Source organism: Vulpes lagopus, chromosome 10, assembly GCF_018345385.1.
Source record: "Vulpes lagopus strain Blue_001 chromosome 10, ASM1834538v1, whole genome shotgun sequence".
Taxonomy (NCBI): Eukaryota; Metazoa; Chordata; class Mammalia; order Carnivora; family Canidae; genus Vulpes; species Vulpes lagopus.
Genome location: NC_054833.1, coordinates 108,982,894 through 108,997,998, shown reverse-complemented (window position 1 = coordinate 108,997,998; position 15,105 = coordinate 108,982,894).

Sequence of the window (15,105 nt, the reverse complement as noted above, 5' to 3'; positions counted from 1 at the left end):
GAAAAGGCATCCAGGTTTCTAGTCTCTCACCATATTGGGGAGGAAGTTAAGACTTGCTGGAGGCACCTGTAGGGCTTTTGGTCAGGTGTAAGGAAGAAATTGTCTACATGCCTCTGGTGTTTTTTCCACATTGTCCCTCGGCTAGGGTGGGCTGCTTCACCTAAAGTGGGGGGTAGGGGCTGTAGTCTGAGAACTTCAGACAAGGAGGTAAGATTTGGAATTTTTAATTTTGTTTGGGTTTATAATAAAGTCTGTGGCTTGACTGCTAAAGCTCAGTGCTAGTAGAGGCCAGGAAAGCTCCTAATAGGGAACAAGGTGAGGCACAGGCCTTAGGTGTGAGAAGTGGGAAGGGCAAGAGGCACAAGGTCCACTCTTCCCCAGTACCAGATGCATCCCACCTGTGGGCCTAGCCTCCGGATCCAGGCCTGGCCAGGAGAGCAGGAGCTGGCATTTCCAGCGGCCTGTGGCAGCAACATAAAGCTGGAAAAGGCTCCTGCTGAGCCATAGGGCAGAGTGGGGCAGGAAGCCCGCTGGGCTGCCCTGGATTAGTCCTACCCCTAGTCCTAGAGAAAGGGGTTTATAGTTTGGGAAAGGGGCTTTGGGGGCATGTGGCAGAGGAGGGCAGGAGGCACTGAGTCAAACCAGGTCAACAGGCCAGGACTGGGGACTCTGCTGAGGCACAGGGTTGGTTGCTGACCTGGCCTAGAGCGTTATGGTCAGGTCAGCCCCTCCCACAAAGCGGGACTGGACGCAGGTCACCTGGGGCAGTTGGGCTTGGAAGCACCTGACTGCAGCCATGCTGATACGAGGGCACATGGCCACATCTAACATCCGGAGCTGCTTGCATGCTTGCTCAACGGTATCCAGAGTTCTGTGGGGAGGCCTCTGATGAGCCCCTGAGCTGGCATGGGGACCCAGCCCAGCCCCTGTACTGTGAGGTCCTCAGACAACTCACTGCTCTGTGAGCTGCCCGCAGCTGGCCAGGTTGAGGTGCTGCAGCCTAGGCCAGGAGCTGGCTGCCTGGGACCAGCCCTTGTTGCTGAGGAGACTGCAGTGACTCAGCACCAAGCGCTCTAGGCTGAGGCAGCCCCTGGCCACGGCCACCAAGCCCTTGTCCGTGAGTGCTGGCAATAGGCTCAGTGACAATTCCTCAGCTCAGGGAACTGGAGCACCTGCAAGGATGGGGGTGTGGAAGGGTATAGCATGGTACTGGGGCCCAGGGCCCTTCCAGGTTCTCCCACGCCCAGCCGGAGGAATGGCAAAGCCAGAAGTAGCAGAAGCCAAAGAGAATGGAATGTTTTCCAAGCAAGAAGTGGGTTGACCTGGGCCTGGGTCTAATGCCAAGATCCTCAGTGATCCACCCCCACTACCCCAGCCCCACACCTTGGCCAAATTGGCATCAGTTAGTTTGCTGCAGGCTGTGAGGTCCAGCTCCCGCAGGGCCTGCAGCATGAGCAGGGAAGAGCCCTGTGGCTGGGGAGAAGGGTCTTTGGGGCCCAAGGCTTGATGCTCCAGCTCTTGATGTAGCTGTGGGAAGAAGCTCCTGCTCTTCAGGTTCCTCCTGAGTTTGGCCCTCAAATGCTCCTAGACAAAAATACTTAGGAGGGGCAGGAAGGCAGCTGTGCCCAGGGCCCCCGCCACTCACATGTCCTGTACCTGGGGCTCCTGTGTAGGTTCGTCACTTGGGTCCCCCAGCCCCAGAAGCCCCCAGTCTTGGAGCTCCTTGCACCAGGCCAGGCGCAGGACTGACAGGTGGGTTAGGGAGGCACGGATGGCCTGCAGGGTCCTGTTGGTGAGGGCTACACAGGAGGATAAGTCTAGCACCCTGAGGCTTGGGCCCAGCACTGGGATGAGGGAGTACACTGAGGCATCCTAGGAGGGAAGTGGAGAAGGGAGACAGCAATGGGCAGGTGGCTTGTGCAGGGGTCCCTAGGAAGGTTCTGCCAAGGTTCCAGCCCCACAGGCAACAGGGAACTACCAGATGGTCCATGGAGGCAAGCAAAATGTCCCTGTGCTGGTAAAGTGTGGTGGTGGGGGGACACCAGGAGGAGTTTGCTAGAGGACTGAGGCCTAGATAGGCTGGGGCGGGAAGGATGCAGGTGCAAGTTTCTGAAGAACCTGCCCCGTCTGTGCTCCCAGACCTGGCTGGAGCTGTGCGCTGAGGCAGCCCTCTGACCGCAGCTTATTGGACCATCATGGACATCTGACCCTAGCTGAGCCAATCAGATGTGCTCCCTCTAGAATTTGAAGCAGAACTGTGAGGTCACTGTGGGGGTAGGGCTGCCACCTGCCAGGAGCCCGAGCTAAGGGCAGAGTAGAGGAAGCTGGTTCATAAAGAAGTAAGAGACACAAGAACACGGGGCCCCAGGGAGAGCAGCTGAGACGCCTGGTGCTAATGGGAAGATGGGGTGGGGCAAGGCAAGAGGAGTGCCTGTGGAGGAAAGACCGAGGGACAGCTTTCACCTTGGGAATGCCCTGGGCACATTGAGAGGCTGAAGAAACCATCCACTAAAGAGGGAGAGACTGACATTGCCAAGTTAGGGACACCGCCCAGGGGGACAGGGCTGAGCCCTACTGAAGGAACTGGCTGCAGCCAACAAATGATCGTGACTTGCAGGTCACATTACCTCGGTCAGACCTGTGGAGCAACCTCCTTGGGTAACCTCAGTAGCCATTCCCCACAGAGCTCCCTCTTGCCCTCCCTGCCTCCGGAACACCCGCTGGCAGTCCTCCTACCCAGGGGGACTTACAGAGGTCTCCAAGCACCTGGTGCGGGAGGTGTGTGCCGGCCTGTGGGCTGGGCCAGCCTGGTCCCCTTGGGCCTCCCTCTATCCGGGCCCACAGTAGGGGCTGAGGGGAGGATGCTGGCAGGAGCACTGTCCGTCCAGGCTCCTCTCCCCGTGTCCTTAGCCCAGTTCTCACTGCTGTTCCCTGGCCATCAACACGGGGCAATGCCTCCTCGCTGCCGCAGTTGCAGCTTCCCCAGCCCCGAGGAGGGAAAGGAGGGGATGACGGGCTCACCTTGAGTGAGGAGCAGTAGGCCAGGCTGAGGGAGGCCAAGGGGGCTGGAGCTCTGCGCCCTGAGCCCAGGGCCCGGGCCAAGCCCCACCCGCTCACCCGGCCACACTCTGCCAAGTTCAGGCTGTGCAGCTCCCGCAGGGCCCCCAGGGCTGTGCATCCAGTGTCAGCCAGCCGCTGCAGCTTCCTCAGGCGGAGGCACTGCAGGCACGCCAGGCCGCGGCTGATGGCCAGGAGAGCCCTGTCGGCCAGTTCTGAGCAGCCGCTGAGGTCCAGGGAGGTCAGGCCTGATTGCAGACGGCAAAGGGCGGCCACAGCCCCTGTGGAGAGGTCCTGGCAGGCACGCAGGCTCAGCTCCTTCAGCTGCAGCCCGGCCACCTGAGCCAGGGCTTTGGCAGCCTCCGGGAGCAAGCCAGTACCACTCAGGTCCAGGCCGCATAGCCTACCAGCCCTTTCCTTCACAAATTGCAGCAGGTTGTGGAAGGAGAGTTGGGAGCAGGAGAAGTCTTGGGGGCCAAGAGAGCCCTGGGCTGGGCCTAGCTCAAAGGTGAGGTGACAGTAGGCCAAGGAGAGGCGCTCCAGGTTGGGGGCACAGTGGCGGAGCTGGCTGAAACTGAGGTCGGTCAGGTCCCGCAGGCCAGCCAGGTTGAGCTCACAGAGGCCACTCCACACCTGCTGGACCAGCTGCGCCATCTCGGGCTGAGCTATCGGCATGCCCGATATGAAGAGGCTGTTGCAGCCACTGAGGTCAAGGATACGCAGGGCCGGGTAGCCCAGGACCAAGGCCACAAAGGACGCCTCTGTGGGGCTACCCCCACTGAGGCACAAGCTCTGCAGATGCAGGCCCAGGTGGTAGGCCACAGCCTCCAGCACCTGATGCGAAGCTGGCGAGCCATCCAGGTTGGTCACGCCGACGCACGTGATGCCCCTGAAGCCCAGGCTCTTGATGGCCGGAAGGGAGGCAGAGGACACAGGGATGTTGTACTGCACATTTGTCTAAGGGGTGGCAGCAGGATGGAGGTTAGCCCTCTGGCCTCAGAGGGTATTGGCCATCAGGTCTGGTGGCCAGTCACTCGCAGGTCAGGAAAAGGGCCCTGTCTCAATGGGGACCCACTGTGGTGTGCAGTGTCGTGTGTGGTTGAGGGGGTGCTGATGGGAAAGGGGAAGATGAGTCACTCTGGGGCTCAAAGGGGATGCCTGTGAGGGGAGGGCAAGAATGTTAGCGATGGTTGGGACTGGATGCCTACAGAGGAGCAGGGACAGGGTAGAGAGCTGGCCTGCTGGGTATAGGGGGTTGGGATAGCCTGGAGGAGAGCCAGAAAAGACGCTAGGGGGCAGAAGGACTAAGAATGCTGGATCCCAAACTTTGGGACTTTCAAAAGGTGCCCTGAGACACCTTTTGGTCTCAGCTCAGCTCCCACTCCAGGGAGTCAGAGCTCAGCATTAACTAAGCAACCAGCCTCCCTCACTTTTTCAAGAGAATATAAATAGCCCTCAGAACAGCTGAAGGCAGTTAGAAGCAAAGCAGTTGTCACTCACCACGACCGTGGGTGGCCCAGGTGCCAGAGGCCTAGGTCAGGCAGTGAGCCCTAGATCCCCTGGTGGCCTTAGTATCTCAGCCACATGAATGTTTGCAAAAAGGGGTTTTGTGTATGTGTGTACCACCAACACGTGTGAGCCCCACAGGCTCCAGAGTTCAAGAAGTGCTTGTGACCCCTGGGGCTCATCTCTGGAGGGTCTGTCTTACCTGTCCAGATAAGGAAGGAGAAGGCTCCCACTTCTGTGGAATCTCAAGAGGATGATTCTTGAGGTGCCAAGAGTGTGGGGCTGGCCTTGCCATAGGGGAACAGGGGAATGAGAGTGGGAAATCCATGACTGGTGTGGGGTGGAGCCTGGAGGTGGGCTCAGGGCTAAGTTGGGGAGATAGCCTGGCTTGTCTAAGAATTTAGGGAACCCCAGTTTTCATAGGACCTTCCGCGATTTTGTGCCAGAGGGGAGTTATACCAGGTGTGGGGAGGGAGAGGAGGGCTTGGCTTCTCCTCTGCTCTTGATGGATGGCTAGGTTGCTGGCAAATGGTACTAAAGGCTCTTGTTTTAATGTATCAACATGATTCTGATGCAGGAAAAGAAGCTCTCTAAAATATCTGTCCTGTCAGTCCCTGCAATAACAAGCTAATGCTCCCTGATTCTACCCCACAGAACATCATCAAAAGGGATTCAGAAAGGTAGAAATGACACATAATATGCACTCCTGCAAGATACTTAACACGATTCTCCCAGGAAGACACAGGAATCCCATTCCTGCGTGGAGAAACCAGGCTGACTTCTGCCACGGAGAGAAGCAGCTCCTATAGCTGCCATCATGGGAAAGAACGTGTGGGAAGAAATGGGGGTCAGCTTTTGCCGGCTTCCACAGGAATCAGGGCTCAAACCAGGCTCCCTGTCCAGACCCCATCCCGGGATGTGGTCCTTGTGGAAGAGAGGAACACTTCCCACAGCTCCCCCTCGTGGACGCTGGGAGGCAGCGGACTAGTGGGAACCGCAAGGGCCTGGGTCCCCCTCTCAGATTTAGGGAGAGTGAGAAGATCCCAGTGGGCGGGGAAGGTGATTCAAGGCGAGGCAAAGATCTGGGAGGAAAGGTTTTAGAAGGAGGGGTAAAGCCGACCTCCAGCCGTTTCCAGGCCCTGCCGACAAAGAGGCCAGTGTGATGATGGAGAGTGAGCTGTGGCTGCAAGTGCAAGACAGGGCCCGTTGCTGGTTGCTGAGGCAGTGCCACCCCTGCCATCATGTTGTGTCCCTCCCCCCACACGCTCCAGCAACCACAGTCCTTCATTTCCTTCCTTCCTGAGCCGTGGGGGCCAGGAATGTTCTCATGTTCTCCCCTCTCCCACTGCCTCCCTATGAACAATGTAGATGAGCAGCTGAGTGGGGGAGCACCGGCCATCAGCCTAGAGTCCAAGTCCAGGGCTGACTGGTGGCAGGAAAACCCCCCAGATATAGGGGCAGAGCTTGGTCTAAAGGCTTTCCAGCAGCTGTTGGGAGATGTATGAGAGTGTGTGTTGAGATTTGAGACTGCCTCCCTGCTCCCCACTGTTTTCTATGGGGAAGGGACAGCCTCCAAGGCATCATCCAGGTGGTCTGCCCTGGACTCCAAGTGCAGGCGCCCAGGAGCAGCCCTTTCGGGATACCGATCATCTGTGGGGAGCAGAACAGCAGAAGGAGGAGGCTGTTGAGTTGTGGTCTTTGGCCCCAGTGTAGGAGGGCCCTTCCTAGGCCTAAGGAAGATGCTTCTAGAGGTCCAAAGGAGGACTGTAAGCTCTAGCTTCAGCTGCCCTGTCCACAAAGGAGCCAACCAGCACCCCCCCCCTTCCTTTCCCAATGCTGGCCTCCTAAGAGTAAATACCAAGTCATTTGGGAAGTGCCCTAAATCTGCTAAAAGGGACACACATCCCTTGACTGTGAGAGGCCAGGATTTCATTGTACCTTGTGAAGCCCTGAGCTGAGACTGTGGGCTTGTGTGCAGACTTGGAAAGCCATCTGATAGAGGAATGGCTGTCCTATCTGCTGGCCCAGGAATCATATATTTTCTTCTGGAGAACAAAAGAAAATGTAGGCCCAGGCACCCATGGGCTTTAGTCTCTAGAGAAGAGTTAGACCTTGGGGTCATTTCCAGTGGCTCCGCTGGCCCTTTATAAATCCCCCAGGTAGGAGAAGGCAGTGGAGGGCAGAAGCTGAGTGGTCTGGAGCTTCTTCACGGTGACCAGCCCAGGAGCAGACAACCAGGGCTCTCCCCAAAACGCGCAGAGCCTGGGTGTGTGCGGTGGCGGCGGGGGGAGGGGATCTCCCTTATCTACCTTCTTATTTGAGAAAAAATATGCTTAAGTGGGGGCAAGTCACAGAGAATAAGAAGTCACCAGTCCAGCACCCTCACCTGGCCTGGTGAGGCCTAAACCCCAGCCATGCCTTGGTGAGCCAGAATCTTCGGTAGCACCTACTAGCAGGGGGCATTACTTCCTTACCATCTGGGCCCTGGGAGATGGCTCCTGCCAATAAGTTCTATAAACTACTCTCTGGGGCGTGGTGGTGGTGGGATGTCAGCAGAGCCCTAGGTGCCATGTACCCATGGCCTGGCCTTCCAGTGCTCCCAGCCCAGGCGGGGCTGAGTTCTGCAGAGGCACCCAACAGGCCTTCGTCGGCATCCCATCTAGAGCTCATGGTTAGCTGGAGCCGCCCGGGTGCCAACATGGTAGGCTCTACGGTCTCGGACTCTGACCCTGGCCTCCTCGTCCTCACTCTCTTATCCTATGCCAGTCTACTCCCGACTGCCCACTTTGCTTCTCCTGCCCTCTCATTCTTTGCTGGACTCCAAGAACCTCTCCCCTGATCACCTCCCTTTGGGGTCCTGTGGCCCTGCCCCTGCCATGCTGCTGTGTCCCTTCTTCTTGCCCTGCACCCCCACCCCCCTGCAAGACCTTATGGAACTGCTGCCTCCTCTTGGTTTGTGCTGGGGGTACAGAACTCATTTGTGGAAGCCACAGACTCCCCTCTCACCTCCCCCCCTGCCACCTCCACCCCTGGCTCTCTTATCCCCCTCAAGGTTTCTCTCCAAGCTCACCATTCTCTCCAGCCCCTGATGCAAAGGTGGCATCCTCCCCTTACTCTGACCTTCGACCTTCACAGAGAAGACCTGTTCTGTTTCAAAAAGAAGCCAAAGCCACCATGTGAGAAGACGCTCCCTTTGCCCTGTTCACATCTACCAGCCAGCTCCCGGCAGGACCCATCCTAATCTCCTTCCTTCTCCTGCTCTCCTAATCCCCTTTTCTCTACTTACTGGGCCTGCCCCCACCTTCTCCTATAGGAACCCACAGTCCCTGCCATTCACTGCTCCTTCCTCAGTTTACAAATACCCCGGAGTCATAACTAACAAAAGGCCTCCTTTGGTCCTACACCCTCTCTTCTCACCACTCCTGCTTTTCCCCTTTCCTCGGCACTCAGGCCTCTTGGCACGCGCACAGCATGCAGCCACCTTGTTACCTCTCGCCTCACCCACTCACCCCTCCATCACTGCCCCCACAGAATCTCTCATTCCTGGCAACAGCTCCCCGCCAGCACGGTCATCAACATCTGGGGGCTCCTCTGTAGGCCTCCCACGAGTATCCTTTTTTCCACACCACCTCCTACAGATGGCCAATCTGCCCCGTGCTATCTCCCACTGGGGATTCCATGGTTCTGCCTGCCTGGCTCTCCTCCTATCTTCTTGCCTGCTCCCCATCAGCCTCTTTTGGGGCCACCAAAGAAGAGAGGGACCCAATCCACAGAGGAGTGAGCTCCACCAAAGGGGTACATTCCACCCCACCACACATGCACACACATGCCCACACTATCCGTTGCCCTCATGTGCACCCTGGCAGACTGCACTTCATCCCATTCCAACTACTTTATTTGCAGTCCACATCTTTTTTCCAGAACGCAGACCCTGGGAACCTGAGGGACCTTGCCAGATACATGGAGGCAACACACATCTGAATTCACTGTCTTGTCCCCTGGCGCTGCCCCTTCTCCTAAACTCTCAGTGCCCTCTACCGGGTCACCAAAGTCAGAGATTGGGGAGCCATTCTAGACCCTCCCGTACTCTGCACACCCGGTGACCAACGTCCCTTGCATCTCATCTCCCCAAGACAATGCAGCCTGTCCCTCGGCTCCTGCCCCACTGCTCTTGCCTTAGTTCAGGTTCTGGTATTGTCTCTCAGAAATACATTATAGCAGTTTCCTCTTCTGAGGGTCCTGGCCCCAGGTCTTTCTGGCTCCAATCTAGCCTTGGTACTGTCACCAGATGATTCTTAGAGAAGGCAAACTATGCTCTTCAACCCCCTGATGATTCTCTCCTCCCGGGCTGGAGGCTGAGCTCCCAGCCAGCACTGGAGCCCTGCCTACTTCAAGAGCTCCAGCTTACCCTTGCCCGCTCCCTTCCTCCCCAGCCCTGGCTCTGGGAATGGCAGCTTCTGATGGTTGTCTTATGCTGCCAGGCCTCTGCTTGGCTGCTTTTTCTGTTTGGTCATAGGGCTAGGGTGGCACCTACTCCTACTTGTCTATTTAGCAAATATTTATTCCTTTTTCTAGGTTCAGCACAAGCATCCCCTTCTCCATGAAGTCTTTCCTGAATCTTCTCTCCATCCCCCGTGTGCTACACAGGACTTTGAGTGTGGTACCCCTACTCACTCCTTTTGGCTGGTGCTTACCTCCCTCTTACTACCAACTCTCAAGTGCTGTGCACAGGGTGAGGCACAGACAGGCAGCATCCATCTGAGTGAGTGAGGCCTCTGTGAGCAGCTCTGGTAACTTGCCCTTCTGCCCTGTGAATATTCTAAGCCTCTGTGTTGAGACTCTGGCCTCTACCTCTCTTCTCCCTCCCCTAAGACAATGTGGCCTCTAAATTTGCCCAGCAAAGAGGCCACAAACCTCAGAGGAACTTCCTCAGCAAACCGTGCCACACTGCCGCTCCCACCTCTCCATGTCCTGTGCAGGAGAGGTGACATCCTCTCCACCCTATCCAAGACCAGGCCTTGTATTACCTCAGGTGGCATCCTCTATTTCTCACGTCTCTTCTTCATGCATTCACATTCACCCCTCCTCTATGACTCTCCTCAGCATATGAACACATTTGAGATTTCTCCCATTGAAAATTCTTTGTCGAATCCCCTCAACCTCTCATTATTGCCCTATTTATTTCCTTCCTCTCCTAGGGAAATTTCTTGCAAAAGAGGTCATTTTCTACATGTCCCTTCTTATCTCATTCACTCTTTCCCCCTCCTGGCTTTTTCCCCCAGATGTCAAATGTTGCTGAAGTCACTGGGGACCTCCTTGGACCTCAGACATCATGGACACTATCTGTTCTTTATTTTCTGGACTCTTCATGGGATTTGGCACTGTCATCCACTCAGTCCTGTAAAGCTCTCCATTGTAGATCCCTGGCATCTCTTCTGTAGGTGCCTCCTCCTTCCCATGCCCTTGGACTGGTGTACTCCTCTGGGGTATTCTGTGACTTGCTGTTCCTATGGCTTTTCATGTGCTTCCTGGGAGATGTGACTTAGATCCATGGTTTCAACTTCCCCTCATTCTTTAATGATACCCAACTCTGTATTTAATATCTAGACCCTTCTCTTGAATTCTTCACTCAGAAATCCAACAACCAACTGCCTCTCACCATCTAGATGCCTCACACTTCAAATTTTCAACAAGTCCAAATCAAATTTCTTTAGACACTAAGCTCAGTGACATTAGATAGATAACGTGACAACAGACCCTACTTTTATACACACATTTAATATATGACAGAGGAGGAGTCCAAGACAGCAGGAAAGAGGAAGATTATATGTAAATGGTATTAGGGCTATTTGAAAACTCATCAGTTTAGCTTCTTACCTCAGAGCATAAATCAAAATAAATTTCACCAATTAAAAAATTACTATAAAAATTCAAGCCATAAAACAGAATAAACAATTTTGTTGTGAACCTAAAACCTCTCTAAAAAATTGAGTCCAAGTTAAAAAAAAAAAAAGGAAGAGAAATTTGAGTGTACATTGAACATTGAATCACTGAAGAGGTAAGGGGTCTCTAAGTTTAAAAAGCAATGGAAGAAATAAGAAAGCAAAAGACGTTCAGAATCAACAACATAGAAATTTAACCTCTGTATCTCAGAAATAAGCATGTATCTACAAATCAAATACAAAGGCAAATATATTAGGAATATGTTTCAATAAATATCTAAAAGATTCATCTCTTTAATGTATAAAAGGTTCATACAAACTGATAAGAAAAATACTAAGATGCCAATGGTTAAGTGGATAAAAACCATGAATAAACAAGAGAGGGAAATACAAATGGTCAGCTAATGAGAAAACTCAGGAGTAATTAAAGAGGTCAAAATGAAAACAAGGAGCTGTCACTACTTGCCCTTCAAACTGTCACAGATGTGTACGTTCATCTCCTAGCTGGGCTGTCTCCCCACACCCTGACTCACCCTCTCCAGTCCATTCAGCACGGCAGAGTTCTAAGACACATCACATCATATCACTCCCCTGCCTTAACATTCCTTTAAAGGCTGCGTGATGGTCATCAGGATGGAGCCTTAGCACTAGTGCCAGCCTTTGGTTTGACCCCTCTCTGGCCTCATCTCCCATCACTTTTTTATAAAAATTCTTATTTATTTATTTATGATAGTCACAAACAGAGAGAGAGAGAGGCAGAGACACAGGCTGAGGGAGAAGCAGGCTTCATGCACCGGGAGCCTGACGTGGGACTCGATCCCGGGTCTCCAGGATCGCGCCCTGGGCCAAAGGCAGGCGCTAAACCGCTGCGCCACCCAGGGATCCCTCTCCCATCACTTCTACACACATTTTAGTTCTAGTCATATGGAACTTGTGTGGTTGTTACCAGAACTATTTCATATTTCACATCTTGGTGCCTTTACCTGTGTTGTCATCAGTGCTGGAAGACCAATCTTCATCCTCATCCTATCCCATCAGGAAGCCTTCCCTGACGCTGCTGGTCTCCTCTGGATGTCCTTCTTCCTGTTCTAGTGGCACCCATCATTCCAGTGTCACAGCATCAAGCACATGATATCATGGTCAATCATGTCCTTGTCTTTCTCCTTCACTGGGGTAGGGGACTATGTCTTACTCATCTGTAGAATCCAGGCACTGTACCCAGAGTCAAGTGTGTATGAATGTAATGTATGTCTATGTATGCATGGATGGATGAATGAATGGACGATGTATAACCAGGGCCATGGGCAAACTGAAGTGAGATACAATTGAGAATGGGCCAGCTGAGGGTGGCCACCTTACCTCCCGAAGGGCATTCTGGGCTGCAGAGTACCAAGCCCGACTCACGAGGGAGGCCTTTTTCTGATCTGACAGAGGCAGGAAGATCAGAATATATGTGAGCATCTGAGGGGAAAAGACAGAGGGCATTGGGAACTGTTAGAGCTGGGGGCCTTTGGAACCCTCTCCAGCTCATAATACCATCACTCTAAGGGGACTGAGACACTGGCTTCTATCTAGTTCATCTTGAATCCTAAGCTTCATGGGGTCTTCACTTGGCTCTCCAGCCTCTGAGCATCTTTACTGTGAACAAACCATTCCCGAGCCCTGCCTGGATGCCTGGATTTGTACAGACTGATAAAAAGCAAACTTCCCACTCAGTTTGGTAAAAAGAGCCTGGGCATTAAGACCAGGTAAACCTAGTTCAAATCCTTACTCTATCAACTGACCTCTCTGAGCCTTTCTTTTTCTAATCTGTAAAATGGCAATCGTAGCAAGATTTAAATGGGTTGTGGTGAGAATTTAAGAACAGTAAAGTGTTTTGCACAAGACCCAGGACACAGTAGGTCAGGTGTCCTTCTCTGAACTTTGGAAATCACACCCCTTCCTCCTGCCCTCACAGATCAGGCTCTGGGTCCTCCTTCTTTTCCCATCTTCTCCACTGCCTTCTCAGCTGGCTGTTAAGATATGAAACCAGCAGGGCCCAGCCCATGTGCTCAGGCCCTCCCTCCACCTATGGCCTATGAGGTTGGGGATCATGAGGTTGGGGGTCCTATCAGGGATTGGGGAGGGAGTCACTGGTGAGGCAAAGAATGACTTAATATTAAGTATTATTTTCTTCTGAAATCGTCCCTCATGGGCTCTTAAGAAACTCTGTTTTCTAGAGCTACACTCTCCACTCTAATTGCCCTGTTTCTGGATTCTTCTGTGGCTTCCAGGGCTCAGACCTGGGTCTTTCAATCTTTTACTTCCTGGGATAATAAATTCATTTGCATGGCTTCAACAGTTACCTCTACACATAAAACCAACAATTCAATATCCCCATATCGTCTCATCATTCATGTGATAGTCTGGTGTTGCTAATTGTCCACAGGGTCCGTCATCTAAATGTTTTACCATCACCTTCATCTCAACTAAAATTCATATTCTCAGTCCAAAGCATCCCTTCCTCCCAATTTTCCAGCATCTGAGCTTCAATGCCAACAGTGCATCTTGCCTGAAGATCCTGATAATACTCTTTATGCTCTTCTGTCCTTTGCTGTCAGATACACATGTACAACACAGGCTTAGGCCAGGATAACACACTCATTCAAATCCCAGCTCTACTACTTCCAAGCTGTGTGACCTGTGTGACCTGTGTGACCTGATGCAAGGTAACTGACTTCTCTGCGCTTCAGTTTCCATACCCTGTGTGTGTGTGTGTGTGTGTGTGTATTTAATAGAGATGATGTGCTTGACATCTACTAGATGTTCCATAAATGATTGCTGGATTGCTGTTACAAATATTTCTACCTTTGAAATTTTAGCACCGCAATAGCCCAGAACTTTATCACCCCAGACCTGGATTCCTTCTGCAGTCTCCCACCTGACCTCCCTGCCTCCAGGCTCAGCCTGGCTAGTCATTCTGCACACTGTGACAAGGTTAATTTTCCTAAAAAACAGCTTTCAATCTTAGCACGTCCCTGATGAAAACCCTCAGGGTACTCCACTACCCTCAGGACAAAATCTCCACTCTTGGGTCAGCACTGGCTAGGCCTTATACCTGACTGGACCCCTGAACCCGGAGCTTCCCCAGTTCATTATTCCCACTGTCCTACAACCATACCATGCCTGTTACCTTTTGCCTGTGTGGGCCTCTTTCCGGAAATGCCCTTCCTTAACCTTGACCTCACCAGCCCCCTTTCTTTGATCCCTAGCACACAGAAGGTACTCAGCCAATACTTACTGGATTGAATTAAAGATGGACAGTCCTCCATCTCTATTTTCACCAAAGCCCTCTACCTCAATTTTCACCAAAGGTTTGCTCAGGGAAGGAGTGGGGAAAATAAAGCAGATCATTACTGAGAGGACTGGGGAGAACTGCCTTTGGGGCCAGGAGAGCTAGGCATGGGGAAGAGAATATTGATGGGATTGGGATTCACTAAGCCCCCAACCCCAGGGGGAGGCAGGGAAGCCTGTCTAAGCCAGTTAAGACAGTGGCCATCCTGTCTTCTGGGGGCTCAGCAACCAGCCAAAAAACAAAGGGAGAGGGCAACAAACCTATCCTCATTGAGAGGAGGGAACATGATTCTTTGAGCTGAGAAGGGGGGTGGCTTTTCTAGAGGGAAGATGAGGCAATGATAAGGATGGAGTCACCATCCCATGAACCCCATCCTAAGGAGCTACTATTAGATATGACTGGTCATTCCTGGGATCTATGTAGTAGACATTCTCCAGGGTGCAGGAGATAAAAGATGCCATGGCAGGGGGCTAAAGGGTGTGGGAGCTGTCCTCTTCTTGCTAAGGGTAAGGAGCACCATTCCAGGGCTGATGAGGAATGGGTGGCTTGTCTCCCGTGGGCAGCAGCGGGAGCTGCCAACTCTCAAGGCAAAAGGGACAGAGAGGCCATCCCAAGAGGCCACTGGGAACAAAATCTGTTTTCTTTCTCCGGCCAATGGCGGCAGAGTGGTCCTGTTCCAGGCTAAGGAAAAAGAGCAAACATCCCATAGGGTGAAGGACTCATTACTATGGGCCGAGGGAGTAGGGAGCAGGCCTGTCCTCCGTGAAGTAATTCAGCGACTGTGCTCAGAGTTGATGGGGGGCGGGGAATCGGTCTCCCACTGCCAGGGGGAGGGGACCGCCGCCTTTCGGCCCAGAGGGAATGGAGTGATCACCCCAAGGGGTCAAAGAGAATAAAATCGGTTACCCTTCGGGGACGAGGGGATGGAACGGACATATTCCACAACTGAGGGGGAGGGGCGGCCATCTCTAGAGAAGGGAGTAGGCAGAGACACTGTCCTCGCTGAGGTGACAGGGCAGCCACCTCGTGGGGCCGATGGAGGAGAGGACGGTTCCCCCAAGCTAGGGGGATGGGGTGGCCCAAAGGCGGGGCCGTTACCCATAGCCTGCAGGTCCTGAGATCTGTCGGGCAGGTCGTTCCCGCCAGGCAGGCGGAGCCGGGCGAGCTGACAGCCCCTCCCCACAGCCCGGGACCCCGAGGGCGGAGCCTGTCCCAAGCTAGGCCTGAGGGCCGCCTCCTCTCACCTCCAGGGGCAGCGACTCCGCC